This window comes from Gobius niger (genome assembly GCF_951799975.1).
Source record: "Gobius niger genome assembly, chromosome: 19".
NCBI lineage: Eukaryota > Metazoa > Chordata > Actinopteri > Gobiiformes > Gobiidae > Gobius > Gobius niger.
Genome location: NC_136870.1, coordinates 10,534,605 through 10,547,489, shown reverse-complemented (window position 1 = coordinate 10,547,489; position 12,885 = coordinate 10,534,605). Strand labels below are relative to the sequence as shown.

Sequence of the window (12,885 nt, the reverse complement as noted above, 5' to 3'; positions counted from 1 at the left end):
CGTGCGATAAAAATGATCTATTCTGACTTTGAAACATTCTATCTATACTAATCTATACTACTGAAATATGAATGACGCCCAGAAGCTTATTGAAACAATGCCACAGTAAATGCCTGTTGTAATCATGGTTAAAGGGGGTCCAAACAAATATTAGAGCATGTGACCTTTTTTTCCCCCAAGTGGTGACTTTTTCTGTCTAGATCTGGCTGCAGTGATGAGATCTTGACCCCTGACAAGTCCAGACTCCACAGTCCAAACTTAAAGAGGTCAGCTGGTGACGGACCGGGCCTTTTTGCCCACTCACGCGGACCGCCCCACATCAGCACCTTTAGAGGGACACTTTGAAGTGGAGGGATTAGACCCTCGGCCACAGCGCTGCAGCGGGACACTGTTTACTGTCAGCACAAGATTTATTAGCTCCACTTTGTCGGCGGAAGGTGCAGACAGCCTTGTTTACAGTGCGCCACACGTGCACGCCACTATTGTGCAGCCGGACAAAAGTCACAGTGGGATGGTCAAAGAGGGAGCATGGTATAAACCTGAAAGTGAAGTGAGTCAAAGATATTGCTCAGGCTTGTGGGCAGCTACGTCCTCTGATAAGTTTGTACAAGTGACTGATAAGTAGGAGCAAGGTGTGTGTATGATCGGCCCAATGAGGTAAAGTCAAATCAAACATGAGTCATTGCACTGAGAAAAAGGCCAAATTATGATACAGTATTCAGTTTATGCAAGTTCATACAGAAGTTTTCCATCGTAGGCAACTAATTTATTCCATTGTAGATTTTTTCTATACAGCAAATACCACTGAATCAAGGGACATCAAAGGACATCTCAGTGGTGTCTTTGAAGTTCTTCTCAAACACACGCGGGTACGTTTTGGCTGAAGTCATGTGAACGGCTTCCTCTGGACTTTATCTGGTTACCTTGTTAACGTGGGAGACACACTGGCCTCATGCTGAACCTAAAGAAGCCACACTCCTGCCCCCCCCCCCCCGTCTGGATCATTTACATTTCTGAAGTGCGATTATCTCTTCTTTCCTCCGCTACAATGACATTATCAGCGCCGAATCAATTAGCCGACAGGGTGATGACAGGCCAGAGGAGCCAACATGGCTGCCCAGAGCCCGCAGTTTCCACTTGACTGGGTTGTAGAAGTGACTAACCAGTGATAAGGGAGAGATGGCATATATATGGAGGAGACCGTTTGGAGTCTCACGCTGGATTTGCATTTTATGGACATACGGTCATTTCTAAACGACATTCTTGCCATTTTCTGTAATCAAATCTTCAATAGACTTTCATAGAGCCAGAGTGAGTATTAGCTCGAATATATCATTGAACCTTGAGGTGAGCCGCTGGACTTTGCTCTCGGACGTTGAGTCCTAATCCGGCATAAGGAGCCGGTCCCACGTGTGATCGGGAGACGAGTGTTCACTCTCGGTGCAGTAGTAAACACAGCAGTCTCGTCCCAGTGTCTCTTGAGCAGCACCCACGTGTCTCCCACTGTTTGTTGTGGAAATGTTGGTTCGCTGATAGACGGCATTACCACTGACAGATGGTAATGACACAGTGCAAATGTGAGCAGCACCGAGCAATTTTACTATTGCAAAACCAGGTGGTGAAAATGAAAGCCCAAAGCAAACAACACGGGAGCAATGTATGCATCATGGTCTGTCAATGTAGGCCTTCTTATTCAGGGTTTATTAAACTGTACCTTCAGCTAGATTGACATAAACTTACCTACTGTGAACTAATACCTTGATCTGAACTCCGGGAAACATCCAATTGGAACTACATGTCCAGTTAGCACCCAAAATGCCAAGAATGACCTCACACAAGGATTACAAGCCTTGACTCAGCATTGACAAGGCATTTCACGTCCCGTTCTGTTCCCACCGCACCGTCCTCAGCTCCTGTGTACTCGCTCCTCATCGCCTTCTCATAAGCGCCTCGCCGAGACAAGAGAGGAGAGGACAGAGCCGAGCGGGACGGGGGAGGCTGCTGCATTCCTGCTCCCGGGACATGTTGAAATTCGCCCCCTTCGGCCCAACGACTGATCCCAGAGTGACGGGACGGAGCAAACGCTGTGTAGGTAGGGCAAACGCACAGGAAATGGAAAATAGACCGCTGTAAAGTCATCATAGTGCAGGAGAGGCTAAACAAGCGTGAGTCACCCAGTGTTGAGGATGCCCTCCCCTGCAGACAGGGAGCAGGGACAGCAGGGTCACTGGGTCAAACGTATCATTTCTGAGGTCCTTTTAAAGAGGGGTTTTCATGTTCAGCCTGTGCCTAGATGGGATTCTCCTGGGTGTTCTTATTTATAGGAAACCTAAGTACTTGATCCTAGGGCTGGGCGATCAATCAAAATCGTATCTAAATCACAATCTCCACTTTGGTCAATCTCAATAATCGTCATGGGACTTGATAATCAGCAGGTTTACAGCCATTTCTTTGGGAGAAACAGAACCTACTTTTGAATTTTGGATGAGACAATGGAATATTTTTGTTTGTTAAATGACACTGGAGAAGAGCACTTGTTTTTGTTTCAGCTGTTGGTATAAAACTTCAACCCGTTTGGATCTATAGGAATGTACTGGGAGAGGTCAAATGCTAACAACATTTTGACTGAGTGCACGCACAAAGACCAGACAGGTACTCGTCTAAGCTCAGGTACGAACATATTTCAGTATGTAAAAACGGCCTGTTCCTTTAAGCTCGTGCATGATGGCAATTCAGACCTGAATTAACAACTTTTTGAGTGACAGTGCAGGATTTTAGAGGCAGTTGTGGTGAACAGGTCTGGGCTCATTGTACACATTAGGACATGACTGGAACATGTAGGGGGATGAAAATACTTAGTTTTAACATTTTTAAACTCCGTATAGTCCTTTTAAAGTTGCATAATGCAACATTTTAAGTAAAAAATAAAAATGTATTTTGTTCATAAAGTTATCTTGACTGTATGAGTGGTTTGCATGGCACCTTTACTTTCCAGCACAGTGGTCTCTATGCTCCAAGATCAATTGTTTTTGCAGGTTTTCACTGCTGACGGAGCCTCTCACCAGAAAACCAACAAAACAATTTATCCTGAAGCCTTGTAGAGATCACTCTGCTGGAAGGTAAAGGTCAAATCTCAATTTTTATTTTTTGCTTCAAAATAAATAGTCCTGTCCTACAACGTAAATCATTTCTAAATTTCACTTTTTGTATGTACTGTGTGTTGTGGCTAAAACGTACCATCCAAGGCCTAGTGAAAATAATGTATGGACTGTTGTAAATGTACAGTTAGACACAAAAAGTTCATCCAAAATAAAAAGATCACCAATCTTAATACATGACTTGAATTTTATTCATGTCAGCCCGATCTGCGTTTTCTAATTTGAAAGTCAATGTGTATAATTGTATCCACAGTACTGAGTCATTTGACTTGCAAAACTACCCAATCTGCTGCTTTTAGTTTGCTGTACCTGAACATTAAATTGGGAAAATAATGTGTACTGAGTAAGATCACTCATGGAAACAGCATGACATTACCAAAACTGAGAAAGGTGTGTAGCTCTGATGGAGATGGAGGGGGTGTAGTAAAAACAGCCCTTGTGGAGAAGATGAAAGAGAAAGCCGCTCCTTGTTTCACAGTCAGAAGTTTGTGCAACTGTGTCCCGTCTGTCAGACACTGGCTACAGCATAATTATACTCTCCACTCCTGCACATCTGTACACTCAACACAGATCTACAAATCACACCTTCAGCAAGGGAAAGCAAGGCATTTCTCTCTTTCTTAAAAGCCCTCTCTGGACAAACATGAACAGGCAGTGTACGCAGCTAGTCAGGCGTGTTTAAAGTGAGAATAATGTAGTGCCATTGTGGCGAGCATTCATCTTCATATATACGGCTTGTTCCAACATGAAGAAACACATGATTAAGCAGGAAAAGCCCATCCAAATGGCTCAACGTAAATATTTCAAATTTGAAGTGGAAAAAGTTGGCAATGAGAATGAATAGAAGTTGTTTTTTTTTACTGGATGTACGCGAGGTATAGGGTACACCGGCCCACTGCATGTGATGGATCGGCTATCCTGATGAGTACACATAGCCTGTTTGTCCCCAAAGGTGTGGCCCTGGCCTTGGGCGACGCAAAACGCCACGCTCCAGTTTAGCTTACAGCCAGGCAGCACTCCAATAGGAAACTGAATCGTAGTTACACCACTAAATCTAACGTCCAAAGCTTCGCAACATGTTCGAGTAATGAGAGTGCTTTGGGTTTTTGTTTGTCTGCTACAATATTGAAAATGCATTACTCCAGGCCACGTCTTCAGACTGATCGGTAACAAGTAGACGCACGTATGGCCCCAGGGAACAAGTCATAGGATGGATGGAGCAAAAGGGATTGTGGAGACTAGGGCGACGTAGTATTCTAAAAACAAAAGTAAATCCAACTTTCCAACGCAATCTTCCACAGGTTTATATCTGATCTCACTGTTTATGTGGGTACCAGCACGTGACTTTCTAGTAAATGACAACATGAAAAACCTCGAGGTCATATCCTTTATTATGATTTTGATTGTGTGAGAACTACTTTAAGTAGTACTATGTAACTTGTTTACCTTAATAAATCCTTTCCGTAGTCCCTCTGGGGGTAATACAAGTGTTAATAGGATGATTGGGGGGGGGGGGTCTTTCATCTCCCTCTGGCGTCTGGCCTGAAAACCACAATTGCAACTTCGCTGCCTCTGGGTAGGAGCACCAATACACACTAATGGGCAAACGGTCAAAGCTAACTACGGGATAGCGGCACTTAAACAGTATTTACAGCCAAGTTTGAAAAAAAAAAGTTCTCCATTGTGTAATTGGATGTACAATATCCCTCTCTCCCTTTGTCTTTTCTGTCAGCGTAGTATTTACTCTCACGGACAATTAATGAGTAAAAAAACGTAACATAATACGACACCTGCAGTGGTGCTTATGGCCTGTAGGGTTACGAGTTACTTAGTACTGCTTTAACACAAGGACATGTAAAGTGTAGGCAAGCTCAAGTTAGTCAGAAATGAAATGAAAAACAACAAGTGTATGCTTTAACAACTACTATAGGAATCGTAGCCCTGGCATTGTTCTTAAAATCACTTCAAATATGTTTGTGTCTAGAAAAAAATACCCCTGTATTATATAGTTATACAAAACACCAGCAGAGGGTGCATTTCCTCCTCTATTTCTCCAATAAAACTTCAGAAATCTTTAGTTATGAGCACATGCTAATCTGTGCATGGAAGAAAGTCTGGCCACTATCAATATCAGAACAAGTTTGATGTAGTTTGATAACGAAGAGGAAGAAATTATATTAGTGAAAAAGTCTTGTGTTCTTATTGGCTCCTTGAATGTGGCAAAACTGTGCAGTATGTGGCCACAACATACAGCATGGATACAATATTGAATATCGACTCAATTTTCAGACTCAATTAGACACGGGCCGAGCTCCTCCAGTGATGTCATGTCTCCGCTGTAACATGAAACAAAGGCTGTATGGGGGAACAGCGTGTCACGTACAGCGAAGTGTGCTTCTTCTAACATAGTTTCAGGAAGCGGTTTTATTGCACTGTGTGACTATGAACACGTACTTCGGCATTGAACTAGTCACAGAGGCACGTCAAGCTGTTAGCACACTGCACAGCCTCTATGTGTAAGGCATGAGTGGACAGTGTTAACCAAACGCACCTGCTCAATGTCATGGCTCATGCCTGCTTCTAACTAAATATTAAGCGTGGGTTATTGCAGCATGATGAAACCGCTGTTAAAGACAGTGCACCGGTTCACCTGCAGTCTTTAGAACAACTGCCAAGTGCTGGTAATCATTAACAGGGACATTGTGTGAGGTGAGAGAACAGAAGTTGGATTACAGGATTTCTCAACAGGTTCTTTCTTTGAATAGGCACAACCTCATCACTTTTCATTGCCGGCCTCATTCTCCCAGGTCTAACAGATTATGATTGTGTCTCCTCACCTCTTTCACACTAGGCTGTCCTGTGTAATTAAACCTAATTAAAAAGGCAGAATAAAAAGGCATGTAATAAGGTTTTATGATGACTATAACAACTGAAGTACATGTCCATAGAGCTGCATTCCTTCAATAATAGATGGTCCTTTGTTTTTTGTATTATAACGAAACACACAGTGAACCCAGATGCAATATAAGCTAAGTCCAAGACCGTAGCCATTTCATTCCAAGGCTCTTCATGAGAGAAACTGTCTAAATTCAAAACCTGACTCCAAAGCGCCTCTGAAGACAAGAGCTTTGTTTCCCTCACCTTTTTACCTCGATCACATGTTCAGGGAATGTCCTCACCTTGTCATAACACCACAATGGCGACTTTCTGATCACATTTCAAAGACCCAAATCTCACATTGATAAAAAAAAAAAAAAGGACAGACACTAACAATCGCGACGGACTCTCCATGAATAATGTAATAAACCACTGATGAAAAGCTGTCTCTCGGCGCCGGCTCCACTGCACCGGGGCATCTCAGCTGGACAAACATCCGGTCTACAGTTCCACCATCTGCCCAACAGTGACACAGTAACCGCACGGCAAACTCATTTAGACCTGCGCGGGAAATCAAACATGGACGTTAACTCATTAACTCACTTTTGTTTGCGCTGACCAAATCCCTATGAGACAAGGAAAGCTTTTTGTTTTGCCCACCCAGAGTGAGGCCTGTCACAACATCATGTTTCAATACATTTGCAATTTAAGTTTCAACGTTGAGTTTAATTTCAAAGCGCACAATATTCCCATACATTTGTCAAATCCCATAACTATATTGTATGGCAAAGTGTAGGAAAACAGCCGTACAAAGACCCACATGACTAGGGCTGGATACTGTTAGCCTTTTTCCGATATCGGTACTTTAGCAATACATGGTTTTTGATACCGATACATGAACGATACTTTTTCCAATACCTATGCTAAAATATTTGTTGTCGTATTAATCTCCAATGTCAAGAATTGTGCTAAAAAATTAGGAATAATTTGGGGGGAAATGGGAGAAAATTGGGCGAAATAATGGCAAAAATAAGGAAACATTGTGTAGAAAAAAAATAGGGAATAAATGGGTCAGAAAAAGGGAATACAATGGGGGGAAAAAATAGGAAATATAAGACAAAATTGGGGAAAATAAGGGGAAAACTGGTAATAAAAAATGAGCAAAAACGAGGGGGGGGAAATGGGAAAAACTAGAAGAAATTGGGGCAAAAAGAGAAAACAATGTGTGTGTGAAAAATTGGGCAAACATTGGGCAAGAAATTTTGAAAAAATGGGAAAAAATATATTTTAATTCATCTGAAACAACAAAGTCACTTCCTTTAATGTTCCTGGACCAACAGCATCAAAACTTGGAGATAAACATGTAAGATTTTTTTGGATACTGTACTTTGATTTTCTCAATACCAGTAGTACCATACTTGTATTGTTTAATGGTACCCTGCCCTACAAACTTGAAAACAACTTGCACGGCTGCTTTAAGACCGGACGTGTTTCGTTTGTCGTCATAGTGCAATTACAAGACAGCGCTATAGCATCACTCCCACTCTTTCCATGAACACTTCAGGACCCCCGCTGAATGTATGGAGACGAGGAGGAGCGCGATCACAGGTGGACATGCCTCGGAGCGCTCATAAAAATGGCTGACACGGCATTAGCGTGCCAGGCTTTCACTCGCACATCAGTCATCAGTGCAGAGGAGCTGCAGGTGTGGAGGAGGATGTTGTCGCTGCCTAAAATAACACTGGGACAAGGGTTATTGATTAGTGGAACTTGTTACTCATTCAGTCTAGGCAAAATGAAGGAGGTCCCGTGCTCTTGTTCATTTTCTAATACAAAGCTTTGCAACTTTCCCAGTCTTTCCCGATCATGCAGTTGAGTAAGACACCCCTCATGGCAACTGATTTCTTTCTGCCTTGGTGGAGGTCTGAATTCAAAATGGCTGGTGGTCATAAGTAAGTCCATGCATCCTTAACCGCAGAAGCCAGACAATGGAAGTAACCCAATACCTCAAAATGTATATTGACGTTCATTTTTCTTGGTGGTAAAAAAAGAAAAAATGACATGAAGGCTATTGATGCATATAGTTTTCCAGGCCACAGGTGACCTTATTAGCCCAGAGGCCCGACACACAGCCCGCTAGCCCCGCTGTGCTAAACAAGAGCAGAGAAAGGGATCTGTTACATTAGTGTTAGCATGGAGACACTCCTCTCTGCAGGTAGCTCCAGTGGCAGCCCCGGTAGAAAGGGAGGCCAGTGTGCAGATTAGCAGGGGGCCCGTGGACCCGCTGGGATCTATTTCAACATGTTATTAGAAACTGTCATTCACTGAGCCGCGGCACAAAGTGAAACTCCTGCCGTTACTAAATGATTGGACACAGGTTATAAAGACGACAAAGATTCAGGCCGGTCACCAGGAGCAAACTGGGGCTTGACGTTTGCACTGGGTTCAGTTCAAATCCATCAAGTAAACAAGTCCAAGTCCAAGACTGTGACTGATGTGTTGACCGAAAATAAATGTCATGAGCTACTGAGATTTTTCTTTTGTCCAGGGGTAAATACTCTGTCCAACCCACGAATATACACATTTGTATAAAACATTTGTATATAATCTTTACTAAAGGCAACAAATAAAACAAATATAGATGTCAAGAAGCAGATTTAGTAATCACAATCTATTAGGATTAGGCAGCACAGTGGCGCAGCGGTTAGTGCTCGTGTTTGTGTAAACAGGCCAAAATGAACAAGTGCAAGTGTGGGACAACAGATGCAAATTAGCCCAAGGCTACAGTCTGGCGTGGCATCTTTACATGCATGAGTCCCATGTATGTTCATTAAAATGCACTGTCCCAACCAAATTAACAACAAACAAACACATACATTCAAACTCAAAAGTCGAACTGACAGAGTTAGGGCAGTAACAGTGAAAAGAAAACATTTTTAATTTAAAGGGTCTATCTTCTCAGTTTAAAATCATTCTAGTAAAATAGAAGGATTATTAAGAAAGGATTAGAATAATAAGCAAGGATTACTGTTCCCATATTGTATATCCTATGTCTATAGATCAAATGTCTTTCAAACACAATTTGCACTGGCGTTTATCAGAAGGAGAAGTATCTAACGACTTCCTGGTGCTCTCGAGTATCGGCTCCATGTGGCTCTTAATGGACTGAGGTTGTTATCTAAGTGTGTCAGTGACACTGCTGCAATGATAGGCCTGTACTTCAGAGACACTGTTTCTGTCTGAGGAATGTTGGAGCTGAGCCAGTGCGGGCAAGCCCACCTGCACCATTTACATTAGCCCTGTTGCGGCCTGTCATAGAGCACATTAGGTCATCTCCTCAACATGACACTCACTACAGCACTTTCTAATGCGGTTACCATGACTAAAACTGTTTATCTATATATCTATCTATCTTTTTCAATGACAGTGCCAATTTACTAGCCTTTCAGTAACTATGCCCAGGTTAGCCAAGCCTTGTAGTCTCCAACAGATGTTCAAAAAAGGTGTAAAAATGACATAAGTGATAAAATAATGCACTGTAAAACAACCAAACTAACCAGTCAACAGACAAAAGCATAGAGTCAATGCCAGGGCCGGAGCTAGAGGAGGGTTGTAATTAAAGGCCAAATGAGGCACTCAGCGGAATGATACAGTCCCCTCGCTCTGCTCCCCCACATACACGTGCAAAAAGAGCTGCACCAATTATCCTCAACTTTGTGATAAATTACAACAATCACCAACTTTCATAGCTTCAGGGGCAAAACTTCGACATAACAGCAAAGGCATGTTCTCGTGCATGTCCTGACGTCTCCCTATAAACCCCTGTGATGCTGCGCTCGCCTATAGCTGAGAGGTGGAAGGTCCCATCAGATTAAACGACTGAATTTCACTGCCTCAGGCTCGTGCAATCAGACACAAAAGGCAGACAAAAGTACTAGAAATTTCAAGGATAGTTTGCATAGTTTGCAAGTGAACTGCATAATTCTGGAGCGTTGTCTGTGTTGGTTTGCATCTCAAACTCTGGTTGGAACGTCCTCTGCTGGCAGCAGGGGGAAGTACATTGGCTCAAAGCTATACGAGTTATTAGCCAACGGTATACTAAGGGCACCGTGATAAACACAGTTAGAGCGCAGAACAACTCTGAATGGATCCGGTGTTGGTTAATTGACTTTTTTTCCATCTTTATTTGAATTGGGACAGTGCACATTAATCAGCATGTGTTTTTTCAACATGCAAATGTGCCGGATTTAGCCATATAGGCTAATTTTCATCCGTAGTCCCATGGCAGATCAAGACAGATAGGACATACAACAGGCACAAACTGTTGTATGTCCTAAGTGGAGGACACTTCCATATTATATCTATTATGCAACAAAATACAGGAAACACAGATCAGAGGTCTTCAGCAGTAGAAGAAGATACAACCAAGTAAACAGGACAACTCAAAACTGCGTATATAAAGTCAAGTACTACTCAAGGGTTGTTTTCACAAGGGAATCATTTTAAAACATGGTTAAAAGCTCCATAAAGTCAATTCTGTATGATACATCTTCTAAATAGTCGTCCTCCAAACGTGTGTGTTCCTCAATAGTCCCCAGATCATCATCTTTGTGTGACTCCTGTCTTGTCTCAACCTGACGCCTGGCAGGTTGTGACTGTGCAGAGAAGGCCGGAGCATTCCACAAATACCATGAGGTCAGGGGACTGGAAGAGCCAATAGGTGGCCAGCTGACTGCTCCCCCCTCGGACCCCCAAGCTCCAACACAGAACACAAAAAGCCCTCTCTGAAGGAACATCAGTGAGATCCTGACGGGTGGTTGTTAAAGGGAGGGGGCCAGGGAGGTAAATAGCCTGTACAAATTGGCCCCAGGTAGGGAAGCAGATTAAGGGGGTGCAGGCACTTCCAAAAAGCTACGGAGTAGAGTTGGCTGGTAGGTTGTGTTCATGACATTTTAAAATTTGATCACTTCGGTATTAAACAAGGCTTTTAACAATGATGTCAATGTCAGTGCAAACTACTGGCCTTCATATGTTTCCTAAGTAACTTAAGATGGCCTTAAACATCTAAAGAAATGCTTTATTGAGTTGCTTTTATTGCTGGGAATGGAAAACTCCAACTCAAATCCATTCAAAGAGTGGCCACTTTAAACATGTCACGACCCAGCTTACTACTGGCATTTCTCAAATATTCTCCCTCCCGGCCGGGCACACATAAATGAGGAGAATTTAGTGGCGCTGCGAGACAAATGTGTGGCCACAAAAGAGGGCAGACAGCAGTGACTGTAAAAGCTGCCCAGAGCAAACAGCCGAGGCAACATCAGCACATTCTTCTACTGTATCTGCAGAACATGAGGAGATTCACACAGACGGGGCCACCGCAGCTAGGTGTGAAGAATCGTGTACGCAAGACTGTAACACAATTTAACTCTAAGAACTACACCAGATTAGACATTTGTAGCTAACTTCACAAACTGCGGGAAAGAAAGGGAAACATTTACATGATTGACCTTTTAGTGACACAGCAGCTGTATGGGTGGTTAACATCATGGGGCCTTTACTTTCCATCACAGTGGCCTCTATGATGCTCCGGGATCAATTGTTTTTTAGGTTTTCACTGCGGACGGGCCCTCTCACCAGAAAACCGACAAAACAACTGAACCTGGAGCCGCTTTGAACGAAAGTAAAGGCGGCAAAAGGAATCGAGTTGGTTTGTTTTTTGGCATAAAGTTGAATAATGCACCTTTAACGTGACATATGGCAGGTTTGTCTAATTATTTGATGGGATAATGCCAGTGATGAGCATTATTCACATCGTTTTAGCCGCACTTTTATGTGGAAAAGTTGACTTTTTTTTTTCATGAGGAATATTTCAAGGGTAGAGCATACTTTTTTTTTGTATGGGATACTTTTACACTCAAAGACGGTTTACACTGGAAGTGGTAGTGTCTTGCCCAAAGACACAACGACAGTCTGGACCTGTGGGCGCCTGGATTCGATCACAAATCACAAAACACGTCAATTTAGGGAAAACTAAGTAAAAAATAATAAGATAAGGTACAAGACATACAGACTTAGCTCTCTTCGTAAGTACACACAAAGCTTTTACTGCATACATTTACAGTAATGTACATTAAAGTACCGTATCGCGCAACTACTACTACAAATGTAACGTGAGAACTGTGCAATTCTCCAAATCCTCCGTAATGAAGCCCACATTGCCTCTCACTGACTCCTCTGCCTCTTTAATTGACGGTGGCGTGTCCCTACAAGCAAATCAATGCGCAGTCTCCTCTCTCCTCGGCTTAGGTTATATATCTTTGCAGATCCCACATGAGCCCGACGAAATCATCATAAAGTCTGAGGCCGTTTTGTCCCAGCGGGCTTCCATCCCTTTGCCATACGTCCAAAACACGCTCCCCCCTTCTTGTGTTGCATGGGTGTGGGGGAGAGAGGAGGGAGACTCACGGGACCTGGATCATATGGAGCATTGATCTTGTGTCATCTGTACAGCGCTATCCATTGCAGAGACTTTGGAGGGGGGACAGGGGGGAGGGTGGGGGGGTTGTCCTCCATGAGCCACTTGGACCCGGTTTACACACTTTTCTTCCTGGTTTATGCTTCAAAGCAAAAGGGGACGGAGATAAGAGCGCATTTTGAACACACTGTGTGATCAAGCAGGCGGAAGGACAGGGTGGGGGGGTGGTGGTGGGGGGGGCTCTGTAATTGGCAGAGGGAAATCCTACACTAAACAATGATACTCTTTGGGATCTCTCATTAAAGAGGCTATGAAGAGGGGAATGAATGAATTGAGTAAATTATGGTGCGCGGATGACAATTACACAAATACTGC

General features: G+C 43.1%; 1 protein-coding gene across 2 annotated transcripts in view; it reads right to left on the bottom strand.

Annotated features, from left to right (window-relative positions):
* The window catches only part of itga3b (integrin, alpha 3b), a 28,794-nt gene that overhangs the window by 13,735 nt on the left and 2,174 nt on the right, over positions 1-12,885 (bottom strand). The window lies entirely within an intron of this gene.